General features: G+C 42.1%; 1 protein-coding gene across 1 annotated transcript in view; it reads right to left on the bottom strand.

Annotated features, from left to right (window-relative positions):
* The window catches only part of Cacna1e (calcium voltage-gated channel subunit alpha1 E), a 469992-nt gene extending 443181 nt beyond the window's left edge, over window positions 1-26811 (bottom strand). Inside the window, exon 1 of the mRNA XM_076941358.1 lies at window positions 26257-26811. The gene's annotated coding sequence lies outside the window, so the exon portion shown is untranslated. The remainder of the gene's footprint in view (window positions 1-26256) is intronic.
* Between the last annotated feature and the right edge of the window lie 809 nt (window positions 26812-27620).

The following is a 27620-nucleotide window of genomic DNA, read 5'->3' on the forward strand; positions in this document are numbered from 1 at the left end:
AACCAAGAATTTTTTTTAATAATAAAATTGCAATATATATGAAGAAATGCTGAGTCTAAAAAAGTATCTAAGACACAAGATAATTGGAACAAATAGAAAATTACATTGTTTTCACGAGTATAACTTTTAACATCATAAATATGCAAATTTTCCATAAAGCTCATCACAAACTGAATATATTCTTAATAAATTTGAAGGAAAGCTAACTATATTTAATCTAAAGTTAATGAACAATAATATGCAGGAATATATGAAAATGAATGCTATTTTCGTTAGGGTTTCTATTGTTGTGATAAAACATCATGACCGAATGCAACATAGGGAGGAGATTGGTTTGATCTTGCAGCTTGTACTGATCATGAGGGAAGTTAGGGCAGGAACTCAAGACAGACCCTAGAAGCAGAGGCAATGGACGAGTGCTGCTTACTGACTTGCTCCCCAATGCTTATTCAGCCTGCTTTCTTATAGAACCCAGGAACACCAGCCAAGGGGTAACCCCACCCACAATGGGCTGGACCCTCTCATCTCAATCATCAAGAAAATGCACTGTAGACTTGGCCATAGAGCAATCTCTGGTGGGGACATTACCTCAATTGAGGTTCCCTCTTCCAAAATGACTCTAGTGTGTGTCAAACTGACAAAATACTAGCCAGCACATGGACCTTTCTACCTCAACTGATCTATTCAAAAATAGCAACATGGCAATGGACAATGAGTAACTAAAATGGAATAAAAATGACTAAAATAGACTTATATTTCTATTAAAAAATACTGAATTTTAGACCACCAAGAAAGACATGAATTGTTCAATAACAGAACAACTTAGGAGACATATAGGAAAAAAAAAAAAAAAAGAAAAGAAAAAGGTAAATAGAACCACCAAGTCTTACACCAAAATACAAGACTAAAGAAATAAAGTCGTAAAAATAATGGAAGTGAAAAAAGGCATAATTTTTACAGTTATAAAGACCTTTGTCAGCACAATCTAAAGCCAAAATGACAATAAAAAACAAGATCGACATGTTCAACTGCATAAAATATTAAAGTTGTCACAAAAACATAAACAACTCCAATAGAGAAATCACAAATTGGGAAAACATTTCTAAACGCATGCTATAAAGGACTAATTTCCTTAACTCAAAGACCGCATTCAAATTCATAAGAAAATGCACAAAGGATACAAGCAATCAATACTGAGAAAAAGAAGTGACTCTTAATATTTGAATGGATGTTCAGTCTAACACTAAGATAAACTAGACTTAGAAAGCCAACGACCAAAATTTTGATGACATTCTATGTTGGCAAAGATTTAAGCAATCTGGTGCTATGTTGGTAGATAGATAGGTTATTCAATGTCCATGGAATATAATTTGGAAGAACACTACAAAAGTTTTAAATCATTTTTGGTCCTATAATTCTACTTCTTTCATGCATATTTTAATATGTTTTCATGTATGTGAATAACTCATGTTTGTCTATTGAAAAAGTCATATAATACAAAGTTCTTCTTAAAGTATCTGTCTATCAAGAGGGACCAACTAGGGCTGGGGGGATGGCCTAGCACTTAAGAGCACTGGATGCTCTTCCGGAAGTCCTGAGTTCAATTCCCAACAACCATGGTGGCTCATAACCATCTGTAATGGGATCAGATCCCTTCTTCTGGTGTTCCTAAAGACAGCTACAGTGTACTCACATACCTAAAATAAATCTTAAAAAAAAAAAAAGGAGGGATCAGCTAAATAAATGGTGGAGTGCATACAGTATTGCAAACAAATGTTTAAGGTCTTCATTCCAAAGGAACTCCAAGATCAGTCCTTAAATAAAAAATTCTAAATGGAGATGGTTATATATGTTACAAAGTGCTTTCAGAATCTATACATACATTACTGGTTTATTTCTACGTTGGGGCTAGAAGGCTACACTGTAACATGCAGCAGTTGTACCATTGACTGCGATAACAGGAGAACTATATCAACAGGGTAAGTTTTAACACAAAGACAACTTTTCAGGAGAAAAAAACAACTATTAACTGTTGAATAAAATAAAATAAAGTCATCTCCATTCACAGACTCAATGCAAATATTCTCAGATGTCAATTCTGCTTAAGGGTATCTACAAATTCAATATAATCTCTACCAAAATTTTAATGACATTTCTACACGAGTAAAAAAAAAATAATACAAAAAAATCTATAAGAAAACCTAAGAGACCCAGGATAAAGAAAATAATCTTGAAAAAGAATAAAGTTGAGGTATCACACCTTCATAAAGACAAACATAAATAAATGAAAGTAGATAAAGAGCCCAAAAATAAACTTTTGAATTTATGCTCAAATTATTTTCAACAATATGAAAAAGGAAAAGACAACATTTTAGTAACTTAAATAATTTAAATGGGTAAAGAACTTCAACACACATTTTCCCCAAAGAAGAGATTTTTCTCTATGTCACCAATCATTACAGAGTGACAAAGTCGACACACAGTAAGGGACCATGCTATACCCAGTAGGATGGCTGTAATTCTAGAACGTGGAGAAGTCAGAACACTTGTAACATTGCTAGTGACACTGCAAAATGGTATAGGAATGATCATGTGATCCAGAAATTCTACTTTTCAACTTAAATATGGAAAACGCTGAAAATGAACACAGAGGGACCCATGTTTATGGTAGCACATTCACAACAGCCAAGATCATGTGACTCATGTCCCCACTATCAGATAAGCAGGTAGAGAAAATGTGAATCGCTACTCATTCTTACATAGAAAGGCAGCCCTGACACATGACGCGACATGGATGAGACCTGAAGTTACTATTGCTAAAAGAATGACAGGGAAGGGAGTTGATGGAAAGATAGTGGGAGATAAGAGAAAGTGGGATGGGGTAGTAGTCAGAATGTGTTATAAACATACGTGAAAATGTCAAATAAGAAATGTAATCAATAAAATGGATAGAAAAGGTATTGAAGAAGATACCCAACATCACCCTCTGACCTTCATGCACACACACACACACCCCTACACGCACACACATGAACATGTATATGTGCACACACTTATAAATATTTACATGTATACATATACAAAAACTAAGAACTAAATACATTTAAAATAATAGTCAAAGAAGGGTGTGAATTCTGGAATCAACCGTGTTGGGTTTAAATCTTTAACACTCTGTTTAAAAGCCACATCACCTCAGGCAGAGTACTTAACGCTTCTAAGCCCCAGTTCCCTTATCTGTAAAGAAGGAATAACAGTGATGCACAGAGTTATTCTGAGGGACACACAGGGTTCATATTGCTGTCTGCCCATCATGGGGGCTTAATTAGAGTGGTACTTTCCTATTACTGGTGTCTTTAATTAATAAACAGCTGTGAATCCCTACTGCACCCTACCACTGTGCCAAGTACTAAAAACATGTAGGTTATGGGGATGGATGCCTGCCTTCATGGCTCGCTACTTTGAAGCGGGCCATGTTTGTATCTTTACCAGAGTGCTCGCTTAAGAGTATTAAAACAGTTGTGATGGAAAAAGCCTCAGAAAGAAAATAAGAAGACATGGTTAGATGGAAGGTGTGAAGTATTTGTAATGATTAGACTATCTCAAAACAGAAGGGTTTATGAAGCCAGCATAATCTGAATAACTCCCACCAGGAGCAGCAGGGGACATTAAAAAGGTTAGACTGGTGATCACGAATAATGTCACATTGCTCAGAGTCTGTGCTGGTATAGGGGGCCAAAGGCTGAACACGAGCAGCTTGGCCAAGGAAGGACTGCAGGCTGGCAGTCTCCAAGATATCTCTGCTTCATGACATCATCTACATTCCCCAGCAGGGACCCTAGGTATCCATATGTCACATGTGAATTCTAATTCAAAATGACAGACACGATTTCACATAGATGAGCAGAGAGGAACCAAGTCACCAACACTCCTGGGTGGCAGAGAGATGGATAGAAAATGACAAAGAAGTCACCATCGCCTTTCTCTGGATCAGAATAAATTCCAGGCTCAAGATGTTGGACTCAAACATGGAAACAGGATATGCAGGTGAAAATCTGGTGGAAAATACCCCTAAGCCCTCAGTGAGCCCAGAGAGGACTCCCCACCCCAGATCTAACTGGACCAGGAATCCAGATAAATCTGAAATTGCTTTTGAAGAAAAAGAAGACTTTAAGGATTCTCTTGCTTCCATAAAATGAGAAGTCAATGGATGGAAGAAAATAGATAAGATAACCTTATAGTTTTTAAGGGCTACCTAGGCTCTAGGTTGAGCACACAGTCCATGTAGGACTGTGAAATGGTTTGAATGGGAATGGTCCCACAGACTCACATATTTGAACATGTTTGATTCCTAGTTGGTGAAATGTTTAGGAAGGATTAGGAGGTATGGCCTTATTGGAGGAGGTGTCACTGCGGGTGGGTTTTAAGGTTTTAGAAGCCTACACCAGTCTCCATCGTGCTCCTTCTGCTCTCTGCCTGCAGATCAGGATGTAAGCTCTCAGCTTCTGCTCCAGCACCAAGCCTGCCTTCCTGCCACTATGCTCCTCATGGTGATGGTCATGGACTCACCCTCTGAAACTGAAAGCAAGCTTCCAATTAAATGCTTTCTTTTATAGACTGCCTTCATCATGGTGTCTCTTCATAGCAAAAGAACAGTAACTAGACAGACATCATGCTTTCATCATAAGTAAAATCTTTGTTTAACCCAGGAAAGGGGTGGTGGTGGCTTGAACTCCATTGGTAACAGTGAAGGTGGAAAGAAGTGGGTGTATTCTGAAGGCAGAGCCAACAGCATTTGCTGACAGATTGGATGTAGGGGGAGAAAGAAAGACAAGTGTCAAGGACGACACTAACATCTTTTGACTTGAGCTATTAAAGGGATAAAGTTGTCATTAATTGAGAAACGAGGGAGCAGATTTTATAAGAAAGAGCAAGAATTCAGCTTGAACATGGAAAATTTAACAAGACCAATGTCTTGACAATAGCACATAGGCAACTGAATGGACATACATAGAGTTCAATGAACTATAGCTGAGAAGCCACCTGCTGATGGTGATATTTTAAATTCAGGGTCCTCTATGAGAGATTATAGATAAAGAAGAAAACAGGCCTGATTCCTGGGGTATCTAAGACTCATAGCCTAGCTGGGAGAAAAACCCTGTAAGTTATGAATAGGTAGGAAAACACCAGGGGAGGACTGGACATCATCAAAGTCAAGAGCAGAAAGCATTTCAGGAAAAGGGACAACTATGTGTCAACTATTGAAGTCAAGGGTCTCACAATGAGAACTTGGAGTTGACAACAATTTTGCAGTAGATGGTGATTAAAAGAGACTCTGGTCAAAACACAGAATACAATACAGCAGAATTCTCAGCCCTGAAGGAGACATCTATAGCATAGTCCTTCCCGATTATTGTAGGAGAGAGAACAGAAAGATCTGGAGAGCCAGAGGAAACAGTATTTTCCAGACCCAGTAGGACAGTTGCACATAAGAACTCACAGAGGTTGTGACAGCATGTATAAGACCTGTAGAAGCTCAAATTAGACAAAATCCCAGGCTGTCTAGAGGAGACGGTCATGAAGTCTTGCCCTTGCTAAGGTGCTAATGGCGACTAATGGTTGGTAGGAGAGAGAGAGAAAGAGAGAGAGAGAGAGAGAGAGAGAGAGAGAGAGAGAGAGAGAGAGAGAGAGTTTTCCTTAAGGATACGACGGCCCCTTGTAGCCCCAGTGGAAGGCCATACATCTTAGAGTATATGGGTAGCACAAATCATACTTGAGGAGTTTTTAAAAAGAGGAAACAAAGCTTATGAGTAAGGAAGTAGAGTGAATCTGGGAGGAGTTGGCGGATGGATAAATATGATCAAAGAGCAGTGTATGAAATTCTCAATGAATTAAAAAATTAAAGGAGAAAATCTAGTTGACCACTAGATTGGGCAACAAGCAAGCCACCGACAAACTTAGGAAGACTAAATGTGATAAAGAGGGGAAGACAGGAGCAACATTTTAAGAGACAAAGAGAACGGGAGTAGTTGTAAGTTAAGCAAATTTGCTCTTTATAAATGCATTTAAATAGTAAATGAAGAAAGGATCACAGGGCTAGTTACCTGTGCTGTGTAGCCATAGTGAATGTTCTAGGAGGGGGTCAGTAAATTGGCATGCTTGGACTACACTTGACTTTTTGCTTTGATAAGTAGTTTTGTAGGGGGCACTCGTCTATGCCTATCCCTTTGTATATATTGGCTTTAGCTGCTTCCTGGGTTGTTAAGCAAGAGGCCACATGGTCTACCAATTAAAATATTTGTTGTCTTAGCCCTCTGAAGAGGAATTTTGCCAATTCTGATATAAGTATCAATCCTCAGTAGCTGCTAATGCCTCAAGAAGAAAAACAACCAGACACTTTGCACCTGTGACAAAAATGCTACCACCTCCTAAAAAGTCATTTGACGAGACAATAATAATAATAATTATAATAATAATAATAAATAACTGAAACTTGTGGGCCTAAGTATTGATTTATAGGAACATGGGGAGCAGAAGCATTGAACAACACAAAGGGATACAACCAGCAAAACCAAAAATGTGGAAAACTCTACAGGGGGAAAAAAGATCACATTTCTTAAACAAACAGTAAGGCACAAAAGAGAGTGGAGAATGAAATCTCCAGATTGAGTCTTTAAGAAAAACACTCCAACCAAAAACATAGTATGGACCTAATTAGAATTTTGATTCAAATAAACCTATTGTAGAAGAAAGTCAGAGTTGGAGAAATGTCAGCACTACTCAGAGATTTGAAGATATTAAGAAATTACAGTCAACTCCTGAGAGTGTGGTATTACTGTAATGTTCCTTTAGTCTGCTCCCTTTTAGAGAATGGTACTGAAATATTTATGGGTAAATTCATACAATAGCTAAGATTTGCTTCAAAGAAAAACCCCAATGGAGAGGTAGAGTAGGAGGCTTAAGTGAAAAACAAAATTGGCCCTGCGTTGATAATTATTGTGGCTAGGTAATGATTCTTGGGGGTTATTATTTTCTACTACTTTGTACATGTTTTAATTCTCCATCACAAAACATTCCATTTTTTAAAAGGCAGGCAAAAGAGACAGCAGTGTGAGAACATGGTACACAGAGGACGTGATGGTCGTAAATGATACCGATTCTGAGCAGCAGTTGGCAGGTGTGGGCTTAGAGAGACATCAGATACTTCCTGGATGCAGTTAGTGCTGGAGGATGGGCAGAGAAGAGAGACTGGAGACAGTTTAAGTGAATGCCTGGGCTCTAGAGGGGTAGTCTTTCCACAGACTTCCAGAATTCCTGTTTTGGAAGGGCGTGGGAAGTGACGTCATCTACACCCACTCTGCCTTCTGCTGTCTAACATCAGGGCTTACAGCTGAGCAAGGCAGCCCCTGCCTTAAGGCTGGAGAGATGGTTCTGTGAATGAATCATTTATGGTGTGCAAGTGTATGGTCTGGCGTTTGGATCCCCAGCACCCACCTGAAAAGTATAACAGGCAGCCATCTTTAACCCCAGCATTCTAGAGGCAGGGAGGGGATCCCTGGTGCTAACTAACTAGCTAGGCTAGGTGAAACTTTGAGCTCCAAGTTAAGACAGAGAACCTGCCTCACTGAATAAGGTAAAAAGGAGATTGAGGAAAACACTTGATATTAATTTCAGGTCTCTACATGCACACATGCACATGTGTACACATACACTCTCTGTGTGTCTCCTTCTCTCTCTCTCTCTCTCTCTCTCTCTCTCTCTCTCTCTCTCTCTCTCTCTCTATCTCTCTCTCTCTCTCTCTCTCTCTGTCTCACACACACACACACACACACACACACAATAGATATATACATGCATATGCAAGAAAGAGATAGAGACAGAGTCCCTGTCCCACCAGGAACAGAAAGTTTTCTTCAAGAGGATCAGTTTGCATGTAGAAGATGGAAACCTTCCTACAATTCCTGCACCACCAGGTTCTGTGTTCTGCAGAGCAAGCCCAGGCCTCCTCCCCACCAATATCTGTCCTCTGTCCACTCAGCCCTCTCACAGCAGATTCATAATCTACATTCTCTTTCTGGGGCGATTCACCCAGCATCCAACCAGGTACCTGGCTTTCAGTGGACTTTGGAGTTCGCTGATGTCTGTGAGAATTCTGGCTGTGAGTTTTTCCAGTTGGAGTCCCTAGCATCCGTTGGATTTCCAGAAGGTTCTCTGACTACAGCAGTTAAGCATCACTGCACTTGAAGTTTCACAATTTTTGACACGAACATAAAAGTAGGTCTAGATGTATTTTAATTATATCTGCCAGGGAGCCTTCAAATATCAACATATGTTTCCTATGCTGGCTAGTCTTATGTCAATTTGACACAAACTGGAGCCATTTTGGAAGAGAGAATGTCAATTAAGAAAATGGCCAGCCAGAATGACCTGTACATAAGTGTATGTGCATTTTCTTGATTGATGGTTGATGGTGGGAGGGACTTGTTTTATCAGGATGATGCCAACCCAGGGCCGGCGCTACTGAGTGCCATTATGCTGAGCAGTCCATGGAGAGCAAACAACAAACATCACCCCTCTATGGTTTCTGCTCTGTTTCCTACCTCAAGGATCCTTCTCTGGGTTCCTTCAGTAATGGACTTAGAAGCTATAAAATAAAATAAACCCTTCCCTCCCTGAGTTCCTTTGGGTCACTGTAGCTATCATAGCAACAGAAACCTTAACCAAGACAGCACAGTATATACATTTCTGTAGGAGAAACTAAGGTGGGAGGAGTAAGGAGAGGAAAAGGAAGAGGAGGAGCTAGAGAGAGCAGAGATGTAGGAGGATGAAGAACCACTCAGGTATGGAGAGCAGTTACGGGAAACAACTTATATTTAGAGTTAGCTAATTGGGAAACAACTCTTATTGTATGGGCATATTGTTATTGAGCATTACCAAACATAGAAAGCCTTTGATTAATATTTAAGCATTAGAGTCTCATTTTCCTACTGGGCCCGTGTGGATGGTGGGATGGTCTGGGCACTGCCCAGCCTTTCGGAGACAGTGTGGAAGACTGGCAGAGCCATCTCCCACGCTGGTGTCTCATGGGTGGCAGGGCTTGTATTTCTGGCTGGCTGTTTCTAGCTGTGGTGTGCATGTGGCCTCTGGCCATGGAACATGGCGGCTGAGCTAGGCAGAGCTGCCACAGCTTAGATAGTGGGCTTGACTAGCAGCCATTTTAAATAATTACTTTAACACATTTCTGTATCAATGAATACAAAAATTTAAATCCTTCAATGCCAGGCTAATAGCCGTACAAATCTCAAACTTCCTTGCCTTTCTAAATATGAATAAAACAGCAAACCTTTTAGGGCTTAGCGCCTATGTGACAGCTGACAGCCATATTTACGAGCCCTCCAGTTAACAAAGCAAGTTATTTTACTCACACTTCATATTTGAAGTTTGACTTGTGACATGAAGTCTCAGAAAAGGGACAAAAAAGGTACATGGGAATTTTAATTTTGTGCTAAATCCTCTTAGTGGTTTGAAAGGCCTCTGCAGCAAGCTCTCACACTTGCGAACCTCACCACAGCTTCATCTAAAAGAATGTGAGTGCCAAGGTAATCTGCTTTGCCTGCTTTCTACAAGTATTTCATATACTCATTCAATCAGATTTTTCTGGGCCTGGGGTTCTCAGATACAATATGATGAAAGAATGGTGGCTTTCAGGGGCTCTGTCATTGCCTGAGGTCAGAATCCCACTCTGTCCTCCCCTCCTCAGCACCACGGATGCTCGGACTATCACTCTCCATCTCCAGCTAACAGTGTTGCTTCTTTATACCACTCCAGTCTTCGCATAACACCTAAAAGACAAGTGCTAGCATTTTATACATCAAGGAAACTGAAGCTCATGGCAAGCAAGTCACATGGAAAGCTGATCCACGCCACTTCTTTGGCCTTGTGTGTTCAGGTTGGAGGCGCCCCCATCTAGCAATGGGGGGCCCTAGAGAATGTGTAAGAATGCTGAGTTCTGTCTGGCACAATCTTCATTCACAGAGACCCATATTCTCAGAATAGGTGTGACTCTAATTCCCCACAGGCCGAAGACTGGAAGGGGAGAATTCCCAAGAGATCCAGCCTCCCCCACTTCCCTCCGCTCCCTTGGACCTGCATTTATCTATCTACCAGTGACTGAGCTACTGCTCTGTGCAAAGCAGAGTGCTGAATTGGGAACACCACAATGAATAATACAAACATTGTCTCAATCCACAGGGAACTTTCTGTCTGGAACACACAGACATTAAACTAACAAGTAAATAAACCGGTGGTGAGTGCTTTGGATGTGTAGGATGCTATAAGAGAGGAAAAGAAAAGGACCTAGATTAGCAAAATAGTAGTTGCCCACAGACAGAGCTCTTGTAAAGAAGTGGATCTCAAACTGAGAACTAAACAATATGTAAACGTCAGTGAGAAAGAGGGTCATTAGCACTGAGGAGAGAAAGGAGAACAGATGCAAAAGTCCTGCATGGAAAGGGAATGGGCAAATTCTTAGAGTCTACTGTTGCTGGCAAGAGAAGGTTATGAAGATGTAAGTTAAAGCTAGAGGGTGGCCAGCTAGAGCATACAAGGAGTATAGGTTCAGAGATAAAAAATCTTAGATTTCAGTCTAAGAGGTGGCATGGTTGTTTACACTTCAAAAGTGTGCAAGCTACCAAGTATGATGTACTTCATAGAACCAACTACCATGACGGGGACTAGAAAGGAAGTGGAGACATCAGCTGGAAAGCTCCTGTGGGCATCTGATTTAGAGGCTAGGGTTGCTTGGTCTATGTGGTAACGGAGTATATTTAAAAGGAAGTGCTATAATGTAAGATTTTAATCTGGATTTCCATTGTGCTGTCTAAGGGTGTATAAAGTATAAATGTCAGTGATGACTCCTGGATTTTCTGGCATATAAATAAAAGCAACATTCATCAAAAGACAGAATTTAAAAAAAAAAAAAAAAAAACAGAAGAGAAACTGATCTGGTGGTATTATCAAGAATTTAATTTGGTGAAAGTAAGTAACTGTCAACCCGGATTTCAATATCTAGAAAAGTTTTCTTTATAAAAAAAAAAAAAAAAAAAAAAAAAAAAATCAGCGGAGAAATAAGGACATTTTAAGACAAGCATAAAATAAAGCAATCCATGACCGCCAAACCAGAACCACAGAATATAATTAAAAGACTCCTACACAGGGGGGAAGAAAGATAGTGTTAATCATAATACAGAGAGAATAGATTATTCCACGAGAGGAATAAGTAAATGAAGGAGAAAAGAATCAATCATGCCAAGTTCAGTAAACTAACAAACCCCTAATATCAATAAGGAAGAAATAAAATAACAAACAATTGACCCAAACAGCAGAACCATCAAAACATAACAAAAAAAACAACAACAAAACAACAAAAACTGTAAGTATCAGTAAACAGCTCTCGATGGTAACTATAAACATAAACACACTTAATTTTATAATTGAAAGATTCAGAGTCACTTACTAAATTGAAAAACATGACCCAGCTATTAATTGTCTATAAGAAACATAACTTATTGGCAAAGATACAAACATACTGAGAATTAAAGGATGAAAATCAATATACCAAGTGAATGGAAGCCAAAATCAATCAAAAGTCACTATATTTATATCTGATACAGTAGAATGAAAGCTAAAATTAGGAGATAACTAGAAACACCAACACATGTCAGTATTGAGAGCAATCTATTGAGACACTTAACAATTGTAATTACATATGCATTAGACCTTGCTGCATCCAGTATCATTTAAAAAAAAAAAAAAAAGACTACTGGATATAAATGAACAGATAACTCTAGAGACAACACTTTGTGAGTGGATTCAATCCTGAAGTTTAACAACATGTAGATCATCCAGACAAAAACTCAACCAAAAAAGGTTCAGATTCAAAATGCACCACAAATAAAATGAACTTGACAGATATCTGAGAATATTCCATCCACCAGATGTAGAACACACATCCTTATCAGCAGCTCCAGAAGCTTTATCTAAAATAGATCACATTTGAGACCCCAAGGCAAGTTGTAACAAATATGAAAAAAATTAAAATCACATATATAACTTATCTGAATAATCGTGGACTAGAACTAGAAGTCAGTATAAAGAGAAGCTCGAAAAACTATATGAAAAATACACAGAGAGTAAGTCATTGAAGAAATCAAAGAGGACATTTTTAAATTTCTTAACATCAAATGAAAATGAAGACAGCTTAGTAGAACCTTTGAGACACAGCAAAAGTGGATCTAAAAGGGAAGTTTAGTACGTGGGATTACAGCAAGATACCAGAGACCCCTCAGACAAGGACTGACGGTACACCTCAGAGTCTCAGAGAACAAGAACAAGCCAAGCCCCCAAACCACAGATGAGAAGAAACAAACATTGAGACAGAAATTAACAAAAATAGAGACAACAAGAACAAAACTAATGATCAATGTTCTTAAAAGAGCGAGCTCTTTGGAGAGGTGAGATCCATGAACCATTAGCCAAAACAAAACAAAAAGAGATGGGACAGACTTGAGTAGCCCATAAACCCATCTACCCCAAAGGCTGACATAAGTGGACCACATATTTGAGGCACCTAGACTAGAGAGAGAGTTCAAGGCTGGTGTGGGCAACTTACTAAAAAGTCCTGTTTCAAATTGTTTTTAATCTTTTAAAATGACTAGGAGTAAGGAGCATGGTAGTACAAGCCTTTAATTCCAGCACCCAGGAGGCAGAAGCAGGCAGATTTCTTTGAGTTCTGGAACAGACAGGGCTATGTAGAGACACTCTGCCTCTATAGACAGATAGACAGATGGATGAATGTCAGACTGAGCAAGGCCTTCAGTATAAAACCCAGATCCACAAAATATAAAGAGAGAAGACTCAAATTGGAAATGATAAAGAGGATACAACAGATACTAATAAAATCCTGGGAATTATTAAGGAATACTTTGAAAACCTGTATTCCTAGAAGTTGGAAAGAACACATATGACCTACCCAAATGAAATCAAGAGGCTATGAACAACGTGCATGGCTCTATAACAAGCAATGAGATTAAAGCATTAATAAAGTCTCCCAACAAAGGAAAGGCAAGGACTAGACAAACTCAGACTCAAATTCTACCAGACATTTAAAAGAAAAACTAACAACACCGATACTCAAACAATTCCATAAAGTAGAAATGGGAGAAGCACTAAATTCTTTTCATAAAGCCAGTGTGACTCTGCTCTGATACAAAAACCAGGTAAGAACACATGGAAAAAGGAGGCCTGTATTTTCTACTCTTCTTCAACTTATTTAATGGTATTTTAGCTAGAACAATAAGTCAAAAGAAAGAAGTTAATAAGTTATAAACAAAATAAAAGAAGACAAATTGTCTCTACTTTTTGATGATATGATCGTCTGGTCTAAAATCCCTAACATCTTTACAGAAAACTCTTAGCTCTGACAATTCCTTTTAGCAAAGTAACAGGTCACAAAAACAACACCCAAAAGTCAGAAGCTTTTCTACACACCAATAGCAAACTTCCCAAGAGAAACCAAGTGGGGAATCAATCCCATTAACAATGCTCCCCCAAAATAATACAACATCTGGTGACAAACCTAGCCAAGATGAAAGATCTCTGCAGTGACAGCCATACACTAATAAAAGGAACACTAGGAGATGATGAGGTTTTCCTAAACAACCTCCACACAACCAGAAGAAAACAATCCTAAAACTCATATAGAAGTACACAGTACCCCAAACTGCTAAATCTCCAAGAGTAATACTGGAGGCATCACATCCTGATCTCAAACTGTATACAAAACCATTGCAAGAAAAACACGAAGCCCTGATATAAAAACAGACAACACATCAGTCCAATAAACTAGAGGTCCCAGATACAAACCCTAACAGCCACAACCATGGCCACGACCACCTGGTATTTGACAAAGGTGCCAAAGCATACACTGGAAAAAAAGACAACCTCTTCAACAAAAGTACTGGATATCCGCATGGGCAAGAATGAAACTGGACTTGGTTCTCTCTCACCTCATTGAAGGGTGGGGTGGGACTCCACTCTAAATGTATCAAAGACCTTAAACATACGAGCTGAAACTTTGAAACCAGTGGAAAGCACAACATTTGAAGATACAAACAAAATTAAGGACAATCTCAAAAAAAATCCAAAAGTCAGGAACACAACAGCAAGTGTCATAGTTAGGGTTTCTGTTGCTGCAATGAAACATCAAGTGCAAAAGCGAGTTGGAGAGGAAAGGGTTTATTCAGCTTAGGCTTTCAAACCACAGTTCATCATGTAGGAAGCCAGGACAGGGAGGAAGGGAAGGAGAGAGGGAGGGAAGAAGGGAGGAAGGGAGGGAGGAAGGGAGGGAGAAAGGGAGGGAGGAAGTAAGGCAAGGACTATAATAGAAGAATAAAGCATTTAAAGGGGTAGATAAACAACAGAGGTAATGGGAGGAAAGACAGTTATTGCACATTTTCTCTAATATTCAGACTCTACATTTAAATTATATGCATACATATGACACGAGCAAGACCAAAAGAGAGAGGGAGGGACAAGGCAGGATAATGAGTGGAAAGGAGAAATAAGAACAAAGTCTAATGATACATATATGTGTAAAACACTATAACAGAACCCTAACTTAAATATTAATTATAAGTAAAGACTGTAACTTGGATATATGTTAAGTTTGAAATGCCTCTGGGAACACCAAGTAGAAACATAAAAAAATAAAAAATAAATAAAAATAAAACCTTTTGAGGTCTGAAGTTCAGGAGGGAGAAATAGAAATTTCTTGAGCTGGAAATAGAAATTTTGGAATTGTGGCTGACTGAGTAATGACCTTATAGTAGCCATGAGAACATGCCTAGCATATCTCCAGCTATATAGCAAGAGTCCCAGCGGCTGGGCTCTGAAATCCATTACTATGTTCAAACAGAGAGAAAGGCAGGCTCATCCCTGCATAGCCGGGAAACTTCCTAGCTCAGGAAGCACAGGGGCTCTCTCTCTGAGAACTTTGTGAGCATACATGGTGGGCTGGGACCACCCAACCTGCTTTCCTTCTGTCTGTCACTCAGTCTGACTGACATGATGGCCTAGAGACTTTTCAGCTTCTCCTGGCTCCTTCCCCATCACCTCTCACTGGTGTTCGCTCTAACAAAATCCCTCCCCATCCCCTCCCCTGCTGTCTACTTCTCAGAGTACCCAAACCAACAGAACCCCAATCTGTTCACATCTCCTTCTACCCATCCACACTTTGAACAGTTACTTCCCACACGGCTCTGAGCTCGACTGTGTGACTTGCTGTAGGCACTAAAACAACAGCAAATGTGTCCCACGTGAAGGACTGGAAAGGTCTGCACACTGGGACTTGCTATCTTTGCTGTGCTGTGACTGCTTCGTCACTGTGATGTTTGTATATTGAAACCTACTCACTGGGGTGAGAGCCCCAGAATAGGATTTGTGCCTTTCCAAAGAAACCCCAGAGAGCTTCTGTGCACCTTTTGCTATCTGGTTCCATGTCACTCAGCAACTAGGTACATGAACGACCATAAAGAAAGAGTTCCCAGTTGAAAGCCTATAGATGTGACGCCAAACTAGACCATCCAATTGCAGCCAAGCCAACCCAGAATAAACTAACCCACAGACTCAGGAAAAATACTAAATGTTTGTCATATTAGACTTCTGGGTTTAAGAATAGGTTCTTAGGCAGAAAAAAAACCTGATACAGGAATTTGGGGGCATAAAAATGATATTGGAATCCATATAGGTGATTTAAAGGAACTGTACTTTTTCTCTCAATACAACTAGGGCCCTTGTCATTAGCCATAACCCCTTCTGAAGTTTTACTTAAAGTATGTTACAGACACTATTGAAGATCCACAGGTACATAACGAGATATATATAATTTTTATTAGGCCCTTCCCACTCCAAGCTGAAGTCTTTACTGGATTGATCCTGTACAAGCCTGTGTGTGCAGATACTATGAGTTCATGTTCAGAAGACCCAGTTTTGTCCCAATCCTCCCTGACCTCCGGCTCTTACAATTTTTCTGCCTCCTCTTCTTTGATGTTCCCAAAGACTGTTGGGAGGGTTTTACAGATGTCCCATTTGTGACACTAACATGTGTAAACACTTTACAGACACTCATTCACTTTGGCAAGTTGTGAGCTTCTAAGTTAACCACCTTCCACTGCAAAAAGAAAAAGAAACTTCTCTGATGAGACCTGAGAGCTGTACTAATACATAGCTATAGAGATATTAACTTAAAAGGCAGCTTGATATTATGTGGATCTAGCAAAATAGTAGTAGTAGGTTTACCCTTGGGACCTATAACCTCCCCCCAGCCAACTATGGGTTCTTGATCAAATTTACAGTTCCAGACATGCTTTGTCTTCTTGGATTGGGCCTTAAATCCAACCAGAAAGCAGTTGGTTGCTCCATAACACTCATAGCAGTACTGTACCCTTAGGCATATGCTGTTGTCATACCTGTCATTATTGAAGCATACACAGTTCATGGAAGGATAAGACTGTTGATGATCCCCTACCAGCAGCCTGGACAGTGCCTTCCAGTACTGTGAAAGCACCCAGCAAAGAGGAGATTTCCTGGTCAGTACAGACTTCAGTGATGAAAATGTGGGATGCTTTCAGCAATAGGATCTTACCATGAAGTTCTACCAGACAACTAAGAACAATACAATAGCTTAGACTGTTTGGGGTGTCTCCAGAATACTCCTGGCAAACAACTTGAAGGGAGGTCTCCTACCCCTGGAACTGGGCTTTTTATTTAGCAACCATGACTTCTAGAAGCAGTATTATTCCCTATGTAGAATAATTGCAGTTAAACTGTGTGTGTGTGTGTGTGTGTGTTCCATATGGCTTATCCCTCCCCCACCCTTCTTATACCCTGCTTATTGACAGTTGATAGCTTCTGGGAATAAGGAGTCAGTTCTCTTTAAGGATGTGGTTCCTAGTAGGTTAACCATGCTCCAGTGGATGGTCCCACACCCATACATACAAGGGCAGCATAAATTGGACTAGGTGGTAAAAAAAGAAGACATAAAGTTTTGAAGGGGAGAGGGTGATGTGAATCTGGGAGGATTTAGAGGAAACCCTGAGAGTGAAGATGATACAAATACATTGCATAATACATGAAGTGATCAAAGAATTCATAAAATAATAAAATAAAATTTTGTTGGGTATAAAGTTGGCAAGAATATAGAATTCTTTCACTTCAGCTTCACAGAAGCATTTTGTACACACACACACATACACCGAGAGAGAGACAGAGACAGACAGACAGACAGAGAGAGAGAGTGAGAGACAGAGAGACAGGCAGAGACAGAGACACATACAGACACAGACACAAACATACAAACAGACAGACATACAGATACACACAGACACATGCACACATATGCACACACACATACACGGAGAGATAGCCAGAGACATACAGAAAGAGACAGATACACATACACACAGACACACTCAAAGAGACACACACAGAGACACACGCACATACAGACACACTCATATCACAACCTCTATCAACTCATAGGCATCTTTCAGGAACTGAGTGGATCCTCACTATCACTTCACAATCAACATGTGATAAGGACCTTGTCGAAGACTTGGTGAATGCTATGCCCTCCATCTGCAGAGAAGATGGACCACAACAGAGGAAACAAAATCAGGATTTACCACACTTTAATACTGGCTTCTCTACTTGGCTAAATTATTGGCTTATCAGATGCCCACTAAGGGCAAACCATTAAAGAAACATTGATAAGAGACAGAATCCTTGTTATCTGAACCTCACCGTCTGTGAGGAGGTTGGCAATCACAACACTACCTAAAATGTAGTTCCAGGGTAAGTCCATGATGCTAAGAGAATACAAATAGACCCATGAATACATGAAAGGGATGCAAACTCCTCCTAGAAGAAGTAACTGTGGTTAGGGCCATTCTTATGAAGAGACCAAAGCAGGTTCAAGGTAAATTACGGTGTGAAGGTAAGTGGGAAAAAACACGGAAGAGTAAGCACAAATGACCCTGGATCTCTGGCTCATTAATAAAATAAGTGGTGACATCATTTGCTGTAAGAGGCTTTGTGATAGGAGGGCCAGATGAGACAAAGGATTATGGGTTGGTTCTTAAACAAGGTGAGTCTGAGACACTATGGAGTACTGAAGTAAAAGTAGCCACTCTTCAACTAGGATGGAATTCTAAACAAAAGAGAAAACTCTCAGGAAGCAGATATACCATAGGTGAAAAAACAGGGCTGTGACCAGGAAGTATCTGCATGTAAAGGTCAATCACGACGTTTCTGTCTGGAGAAGGTTAGTCAACACTGGAGACGAGAATGGCCACACAGGTGAAGGTTTCCACAAGATTCCAGAGAGGTATTTTGGTCTCCAGGCTAGGATATTCAAGCTCTCTAGTCATCCATCACTCCACTGGAAATAGCCAGAACATTATTAGCATTAAAATGTAAATGATCGGTAACAGATATATCCAAGAATGTATGCATTTTAATTAGGACTCCTAACTTCATAATAGTTCTGGCTTAGAAGCCAAGACTTGAATGAAACTCGGGCTCTACCACCTATCATTATTTCCCAACTTGTAGGCCTTTTTTTTTTTTTTTTTTTTTCCTTTTTTCTTTTTTTGGCTCATCAGTAAAATGTAAATAAGATTTCCTTGGCTCAAAAAGATGGAAGATACATACCATGCTACTGGCCTAGGCCAAGAATCCAGTACTAACCTCCCTCCATCCTTCTAACAAAATGTCTCAAGCTCACATGATTCCCTTGATGGTCACCCACTCTAGAGTGGACCTGACACAGAACTCTGTAGGTGGAGCAGAGAGTCTTAGTGGTGCTGATGTTGCTGTCCAGGAATCATACACGAGGACTGAACTTCCTCCTGGAGGTGTCGAGAATTGAATAAGTAGTCCTGGTAAAGACTGTGGATCCAAGTTCTAGGTTTAAAAGTACAGGAAGGATGATAAGTCATGGTAGAGTAAGAGACAGAGGCAGGGCAGTACTTAGCCTACTGGCTCAGCTACCCAAGCCTTACCGGGGCTAGAAGTTAAATGATTCACACCTCCATGTTTGAAAAGCTGTGACTCACAATACAGAAGGTAGTGGGTGACTCAGCCCTCAGCAGAGGAGGTGAGTGGATCTGCTTGTCCACAGCTAGGGAGACGAGTAAGGTACAGGAAGGTTGTAGACAGTTAAGGACAACAGTGACTGGCCTGACAGCAGGGGAAGAGCAGCCTTTCAAAGGTATATGGGTGAAAAAGAAGCCTATGGAATCTGTCCCCCCAACTTCAGATAAGCCAACCTGTGCTCTGACTGAGAAGCAAGAATGGTGACCTGAAACAGCCTGGAGGACTCTACCCACTCCATAATACCACCCCTACCCACCACTATGTCTCTGGGCCTTAGTGATGCCCAGGAAACAGGTGGGTAGAAATCTCTAGACAAGCCCATTAGCAACAGGAATGGAAGGTGTCTTCTTTTGACAAATGCCTGTCACAGGCATCATCTGCTTTTATATCTTAAAAATCTCCTCTGAACTCCCAATTTCCACTTGTAATTTAATCCAGCCCACATTCACCACTGTGCCAGGTAGTGAAATTGATAATATTAATGAATCACGATGCTCACCTCGCAGATTCTGTCTAAGGCATAAAATGCTGAGTTTACTTGTAGTCTTTAAAACAGTTTCATGTAGCATTTAATTTATCCCTCGCATGCTGAAGAAAATTGGTGATATGAATCCTCTTTCATCTTCTGCTGTTCTGATCCTCGGCTTAAATATCACCTCTTCAGGAGCCTTCAGTGACATGTCAATTTAAAGTCACTCTGTCCCTACCACATTGCCTTAGATTAATCCTCTGAATAACATTCATCATGGGCTGATTTTGCTTCACTCTCTCTGAGGCAGAATATGAATTTTATGAAAGTAGGGTATTTGGCTGTCTTATCTCATTGGTGTCTTCTCAGGATCCGAATCACCCAGCCCAGAATGGGTTCCTGAGCTCTGTTTACTGGGGGTGGGAGTGGGGGTGGGTGGTTAAGGATGAAAGGAAGTCAGGAGACTTAAGGAAGGAGAAAAACATGGAAAGGAGGGAAGGAGGGAAGGAGGGAAGGAGGGAAGGAGGGAAGGGAGAGGCTGGAGAGAGAAGGACAAAAGAAAAGAGGAGAATTAGGAAGAAAAAATTAGAGAAAGATGAGAGCTAGGGATGGAGGAAGGCATGGAGGGAAAGGGGAGGATGAAGGGAGGAAGGGTTGGGTTAAGCAGTGTTCCCTCCCACCCAGGGATGAAGCTGGAGCACACTCTGGGCTTTGCAGTCCCAACCCCCAGCCTGGGCTCTTCCTCTCCCTTCTTCCTCCCAGGGCCACTGTAAGGCAAGCTGACTCTCCTCACCTGAGGGCCGACATGGTTTAGTTAGGACTCAGACCTGAGCCCTGATCATTCACCCTGGAGCTGTGGTGAAGGGAAAGAGAAGCTGAAAGTTGAACAGGCATCGTCTGTCACTGTAAACCCTTTCTCTACAGAAAGATGGGGCTTTTGCTGTATTTAGGCTTATTACATTTCAGAAAGCATCAATCAAGAACTAAATAATTCAAGAGTTACTCAACTTCCTCTTCATTTAAGAAGCAAAAAATAAAAATTAATAAAATAATAAAATAAAATACATACCCCTCGTCACTTTTTAAATTAAGAACAAAAAATAAAATTTTTATTCAGTAAACAGAAAATAAAGTCTATTGTATGACTAGTCAAGGCTAAGAGGGGGAGACAAAGGAGACAGAAAAAGGAAAAAAGGCAGACTCTTGGAAAAGTCATTCATCTTGGGAAGAGGCCTCCTGTGACCACTGATGATGCCCTGGACAACAGGATACAGTGCCTGTGTCAAGAAGTGTGAATGGCTCTCCTGTTCATACAGCCAACAGGGATTATAGCAAGACCAGATGCACTGTGCTACAGTCAGAGAGCATTAAGTTTGACAAAAACAAATACTTATTTAAAGCACTGTACTTAGTTGGAGAAACCAGTCACTTAAGATCAAGACTGATGACAAGGGACTAGAGAGGGCAGTCACTAAAGTACTTGCTTTACAACCACAAGGACCTGAGTTCAATTCCCAGAACCCACATTTTTTTTAAAAAAAAAAGTGCAGAGCATGTAGTATACACTTGTAATACCAGCATTGAGAGTTAACACAGGCAAATCTATAAGGTTCACTGAATAGAAAGTTTAGCCTACTTGCCAAGTCCCTGGCCAGTGAGTGAGAGTCCCTGTTTCAAACAAACAAAAGGATGGATGGACTACACCTCTGGCCTCTACACACACACACACACACACACACACACACACACACACTACTTTCCCATCTCTCCTAGTAAAAGGCCAAGAGTAGCTCTTGCTGAGGGACAGAAAGATGCAGAAATATTCTTGTAACTAAAGCAGCCTCTCTGCCAGTAAGAGGTGAGTCTACCCATCAGCCCCAGCCTGTGTTGTGACACAGGCCAGAAAGTATACAAAAGCTCACAAGGACAGTCGCACTCCCCTGTCACAGGCTGTGTGCTCGAGGCAATGGCACCTTCTTCCAGTCTCCTCCAACCACCTTGCATTTCCGTAACTGACAATCTGCAGCCCTCCCCTCTTCTCCTCAGTCCTACATTCATATTTATGGGTCATATCTGTAATTATGTAATACATTGTAATTCTAAAGGCCCAGGAATCTCAAAGAAGGACTCTTTCCCAGCAATGCCAGGCGAACATGAATGAGAAACTGCATCTTTTAGTGAGGCGATATTCTGTTGTAGAATCTCACTCACTGCAATTCCAAGTCTGGGCCTGTTTCACAGACAAATGCAACTCCCTAGGAATCCCCGTGTTCCTGACAAAGCTGACAGCCTTAACATTGATCTTCCAATTTACATCTTTGCTTCTGCTGGGAAGGCACCTGGCTTCCAGTAACCTCATCTATGCTGTAACAAATGGTTTCATAGTGAGCTTTTTTAGTTGCAAGCAGCTTTAGAGTTGTTAAATGTATGCCTGGTCCAGTGACCTAGACCAAGGCTCCCCACCACACTGTATACACCATGAGGACAACGACCACTATTCTACCTTTTAAGAGCTCATCAGCTCCCACTATCTCACCTCCCACCTTCAACCCCTCCCATCTACTGTTTGGCTCATGAGTCAGGGCATAATGTACATGGTTGTCAACCTACTGTTCCACTTTCTACTTTTCCTAGCTCCCCCTTTCTTATTGGGAATGCAAGATAACATGTACCACAAAGAAACTATTCTCCTAACCAGAAAAAAGTCACCCTGTTTTTCCAGTCCGTAACTGACTTGCCCACTGGAGACGAAGGGCCATTGCTGCTCTTCCCACAGGGCCTCCTCTTTCTACCACTACTAAGAGAGGGAGACAGCAAAAAGAATGACTTTGATTTTCAATGGCTAATTTTAATTGTCAACTTGACATACCCTGGAAGCAGCAGGAACCACAACTGAGAAATTGCCTTCATCAGACTGTCCTGTAGGCATGTCTGTGGGGCATTTTCTTGGTTGTTAATTGATAGAACACTTAGCCCTCTGTGGGTGGTAGCGAGACAGATGTGGTTGGTCTGTATAAGAAAACAAGTTGACCGTGAGCATGGAACAGTACTCCTCTGAGGCCTCTACCTCGGGTCTTACCTCTAGGTTCTTGCCTTGAGCTCCCGCTCTGGCTTCCCTGGGTGAGGGACCATAACCTATAAGCTGAACTTTGCTCCACAAGTTGGTTTTGTTCATAGTCTTTATCACGGCAACAGAAAGGCAAATTAGATCACTTACAATCTAGAGGACACAAAATGCAGAGACATCCTGAACTAGAAGATCTTAGGCCTCCACTGTTAGGGTAAATGCCAATGGCATGTCTGGCCCAGCTTTCACCTTGGAATAAAATAAATAAGGCCCAGGTTACCCAAGGCTACTTACTGGGGCCAAATTATGAAAGGAATGAAGTCTTCCAGACAAATACTTTCTCCATCTGCTTTACCCCACCCCAGTCCCCAGACTGTCTGCTTCCCTCTGTCCCACTTGATCTGATGAACTACCGTGCTATGGTAAACGGAAGGGTAAACAGTTAGAAACACGCCCAGCATTGTCTATTTCAGGCTCAAGTTTTGTGTTCGTGTTGGAATGAGGATCTGAGTGCACCTATGGCCCCCTCAGCTGGGGACAGACATGCTTCCTCACTGAGCTGCAGAATTCCCTCAGGGAAAGCCAGAGGTGGGAAGGTCCCTTCCAAGTCTGTCACTAACACCCTGAGCAAGGCAAACCTCCCTGACTTAAATGTACAGATACTGAGAAGGAGACAATGGCATGCATTCTATCTTCCCACCAGACAGTCTCGTCACCTCAGCCAGGTTTCCCGTCCACACTAGACTGGGATCCATGACAAAGACTACTTACTCTTAATGACCAGAAAGGAGAAAAGAGACACAAACTTCATGCATAGCAAACAAGGATACTACACACACACACACACACAGAGAGAGAGAGAGAGAGAGAGAGAGAGAGAGAGAGAGAGAGAGAGAGACAGAGACAGAGACAGAGACAGAGACAGAGACAGAGACAGAGACAGAGACAGAGAGCCAGAGGCAACAAAAACAAGAATCAGGAGGAAGGACAAGTAAACAAAGTTTCCTCTCAACCTATAGGGAACCTATGTTCTAAATGCTGACCCACTCCATCCACTTCAGCACAGAGACAGCATTGTATAGGAGGGGGTCAGCTAGTCCCGGATATAACCCCAGCTCTGTCTCCTACTTCTAGGCGAATTTGAATAAGTTACTTAACTTTTCTTAGCTTCAATTTCTTCATTTATAAAATGATGGCACATACTTGATAGAATCGGGCAAGAATTTATTATGGTAAAGTCCAGAAATTGCTTGATATAACATCTGGAAACCAAACATACCCTCAACAAGTCGTAGCTAATTTATTTTTCAAATCCAGAGATGATTTAGCTGCCTGAAAGACCCACAGGTTCCAGGGAAGTTGTGACTGACATGTCCCTAAGAAAGCTCCTCTTTCCCTCACACAGCAAGGAGGTGAACGCCAGACATTTTCCTGCAAAATGATGCCTCTGAACCATGAATTTCTCAATTGAAACCCAGACAACATGGAGGGATTTTTCTTCTCTTTCTTTTCCTTCTCTTCTCTCAAGCCCAACACTCAATCCCAGCCTGGATTGAGAGCCAACATGGATCCAATAGCTCAGCACTGTGCCTGTGTACAGGGATGCCGTGCGTCATGCTGCCACCCATCCTGCACTGGCAGCTCCTGGCAGGACGGTTTCCTGGAAGCCCCAGGTTCATAACGCCCACAGGGAAGCAGACTAGGGAACGGAAACGGCTCCACGGAAACCACCCTCAAAGTTGCTACCCCTGCAGCATCCAAGCATGAAGTCCCACTCTGGGAAGGGGCAGTCCAGAGGCTGGTTTTCATTGTTGGAGCTTTTTGCTTATTGATTTACATCCCTTCTCCAAAAGTTCATAGTATCTAGTTAATTGTTTTAGACAGAATTGGGAGGGGAAAAAAAAAAGTCTTAAAATCAGAGTCAGACCTGTTCTAAAAACGGAGGATACAAGACATGGCATGAAGGTGTGGTCCCTCATGAATTGTCCCTCTCTCTGACCATGCATTCATCTCTACCTGTATAGATAGTCTCTGTTTGGTCAGCTCATGTGCAACCTCAAAAGTGCCTAGGCTTGGACAGTAAGCGGTATAACTACCCCATACTCCAAAGTGGTGAAGGGCATCTATCTCCCTGGCCGAAGACCTATCATCCAAGAGACCCACAGAAAGCAATCAATCACATAAAGCCATCTTCTTCTGGGCCCTGGAGACAGAGGCAATCCTACAACCGTACTATTACAACAGAGAAAGCTCCTTTCCAGCAGTGGTTCTATTGGGAACAGACAGTGAAGTTTCCTTCAACATCTCATAACCCATCTTCCAACCCCTCTTCCTGTGGTGCTCGCTACCAACTAATGTTCTTATTTTGGTATTAGAAACATACCTCTGGGTTCAGGTTTCCCAGGCCCCGGGACTAGGACTAAGCTTTCTGCCTTCCCCCACAGGATGATGTCTCTATGACACACTATGAGTCTCATCCCCCCAAGAATAAAGAGTGAATGTTCCAACAAACTGGCCTAGGAAGGAAACAAGCTTGGTTGTTCCAAGGTCTGGGTTATCCACAGACTTACTCAGCCTGAACACTGGCCCTGAGGTGTCACAGTCACAAACATGGCCAGCTCCAGGATTCCCACCTCCATCCCCAACCCTGCATATACCCTGGGCAAAGGGCCAAACTACTACCATTGTCCCCACCTGAAGGAGGAAGCCCAGACAGGGGAGATGGGGGAAAGTGTCTGCCGTCATTCTCTATGTCACCAACAGAAAACACCAAAAGGCACAGAACCCTGACTGGTCTAGCCCTGAAAAGCATGGTGTTTAGGGAGACATCCAAACCTGGTCAAAAAAAAAAAAAAAAAGTCATTCTAGCCTTGTGTCCTCTTGTTATTCTCCACCCAAGCCCTCATCTCAGGAAAGGACCACATGCCTACACCCCAATTAACCACTCCAGAGACAGCCAGGCCACCCTAACCAGTCACCACCAAAAGCATATACAACATCCTTCCCAGAAACTTCATCAGAAGCTCAGCCCGTGCTTAACACTTTTGCCTTCAACGGTCCCCCACAAAACTTCCCAGTGTTGGGTACTGGCTAGCTGCTTTTGTCTGGAATCATGGAAGGGCTGTGAGAGGCTCGAAGAGAGACTAACGATAATCCCCAGGCCCTCATCTACTAGGAGTGGGGCTCCATTTTTGCGGCAACAGCTGAGACTCCCTAGCTGTGGGATGAGAAATGCAAGCCACAAGCTAGATGCTACACTTGGGACCCCACCATGGAGCATACAGTTTGCTCCTGACTGGGACTATCCCAGCTAGGTCATTTCCTGTAGAAGTTAGGAAGGAAAAGGGCAGCAGAGGAAGAGCTGGCTAAGGAGCCTTCCAAGAAGGTATGCACCCCAACAGGTAGCAGCAGCAGGGGATTCGCGCTGCCTTCAGGATTGCGGTGCAGCCTGGCTTGTGGCCACCCTGACACAAAGACACATGCTCACCTGCAAGAACCCAACCCCACTCACCTTGAATTAATGCAGAGTCCCGCGCTCAGCTGAAGGAGGGTGTGCTAGTAATCCTGAGGCATCATTTAATTATTTTAAAAGAGCAAAGGGTTGGGGGAGGGGACTGGAGGGAAGGAGAGGGAGGAAACGGGGGAGGTGGTGAAATTGAAGGGGAAAGAAGATAAAGTCTACAGGAAAAAAGCACAGGAGAAGGAAAGAAACGGAAAGCAAAATAAATAAATGAGAAAAAGAGACAGTTCGGGGGACGGGGAAGGAAAAAAAAAATCTGTCTCCTGCCCACACAGTGCAAAAGAAATTTCTGGCAATCAGAAAGACTTTCACACTTGCCCCTTCAGAGGGGACAGCTGGGGGAAAAAAATAACAAAGGAGAAGAGAAGCCGGGAGGGTATCCAAACGGAGGAGAAATTTCTCTGTCCAGGCAGCGCAGCCCCAGAGAGCTGTGTGGAGCAGGCAGGAGGCGGGCAAGACGAACACGGGAGCGCGCAGTGGCTGCGGGGAGGGGCGGGGGGCAGCGCAAGGCTGGGTTTATCCACACATCTATGTAGAAACCAGGTTGGGGTCCAGATATTTAGGTCAGGGTTTCTGCAAAAAGAAGAAGAAAAAAAAAGTTCACTGACCTCAAACTTACGCGAGTGATTTCCACTGAAGCACTGGATCTCCGGGCAGTGCCTCCCCCACCCGGCTCCCTGCGCCCTCTCTTCTGCTCTAGACCCCACCAGAATCCTAACCCCTGACCTCACTATGGTAGGAAAAGTGATCAGAAGAGCACTCGGTACATCTAACGAGAAATAAAAGCCACTCGGGGGCTTCCAAAGTCAAGAGCGACCGGGTAGTGGGGGAGGGCACGATCCCTGAGCCCAGCACTGCCCAAGAAAGGGGACTCTAAGCCAGGAAAGGGGCCTCTCTGCAGCCTGTGACGTTCTCCTAGGATCCCCAGGGGCCCCCCGCTGAGAACTCAGGGGACGTCAACCTGTTCTGAGGACAGCCTTAAAAATTAGTGAGTCAAACTGGGTTTTCCAAAGCCTGCTAGACTTGAATCTCTGGGGTTTCCTCTCTCCCCGTTTCTCTGGCTCTCAGCCTGTTTTTCTCAGAACACTGAAAATGTCTCCCAGAGTCCTATGGGCAAGCCTTCCTTCCATAGGCACACGCTGATTCCAGCAGAGAACAAGGTGAGAAAGCCTGGTAGAAAGAACAAGAAGAGGACCGGAAGAGGGTAGGAGATGGTGCCTGTCCTCCCTACTCTTAGTCCCTGAGCTTAGCCCTGGTCTTTCTCTGAGTTTCCTTGAAGGTTTCAAAGTGAATGGGAGAGTTGGCCTGCTTCACTCTAAGTGTCCTATGACTGACAGCAGGGGCCCTCTCTGCTC

Source organism: Arvicanthis niloticus, chromosome 10 (assembly GCF_011762505.2).
Source record: "Arvicanthis niloticus isolate mArvNil1 chromosome 10, mArvNil1.pat.X, whole genome shotgun sequence".
NCBI classification, from domain to species: domain Eukaryota; kingdom Metazoa; phylum Chordata; class Mammalia; order Rodentia; family Muridae; genus Arvicanthis; species Arvicanthis niloticus.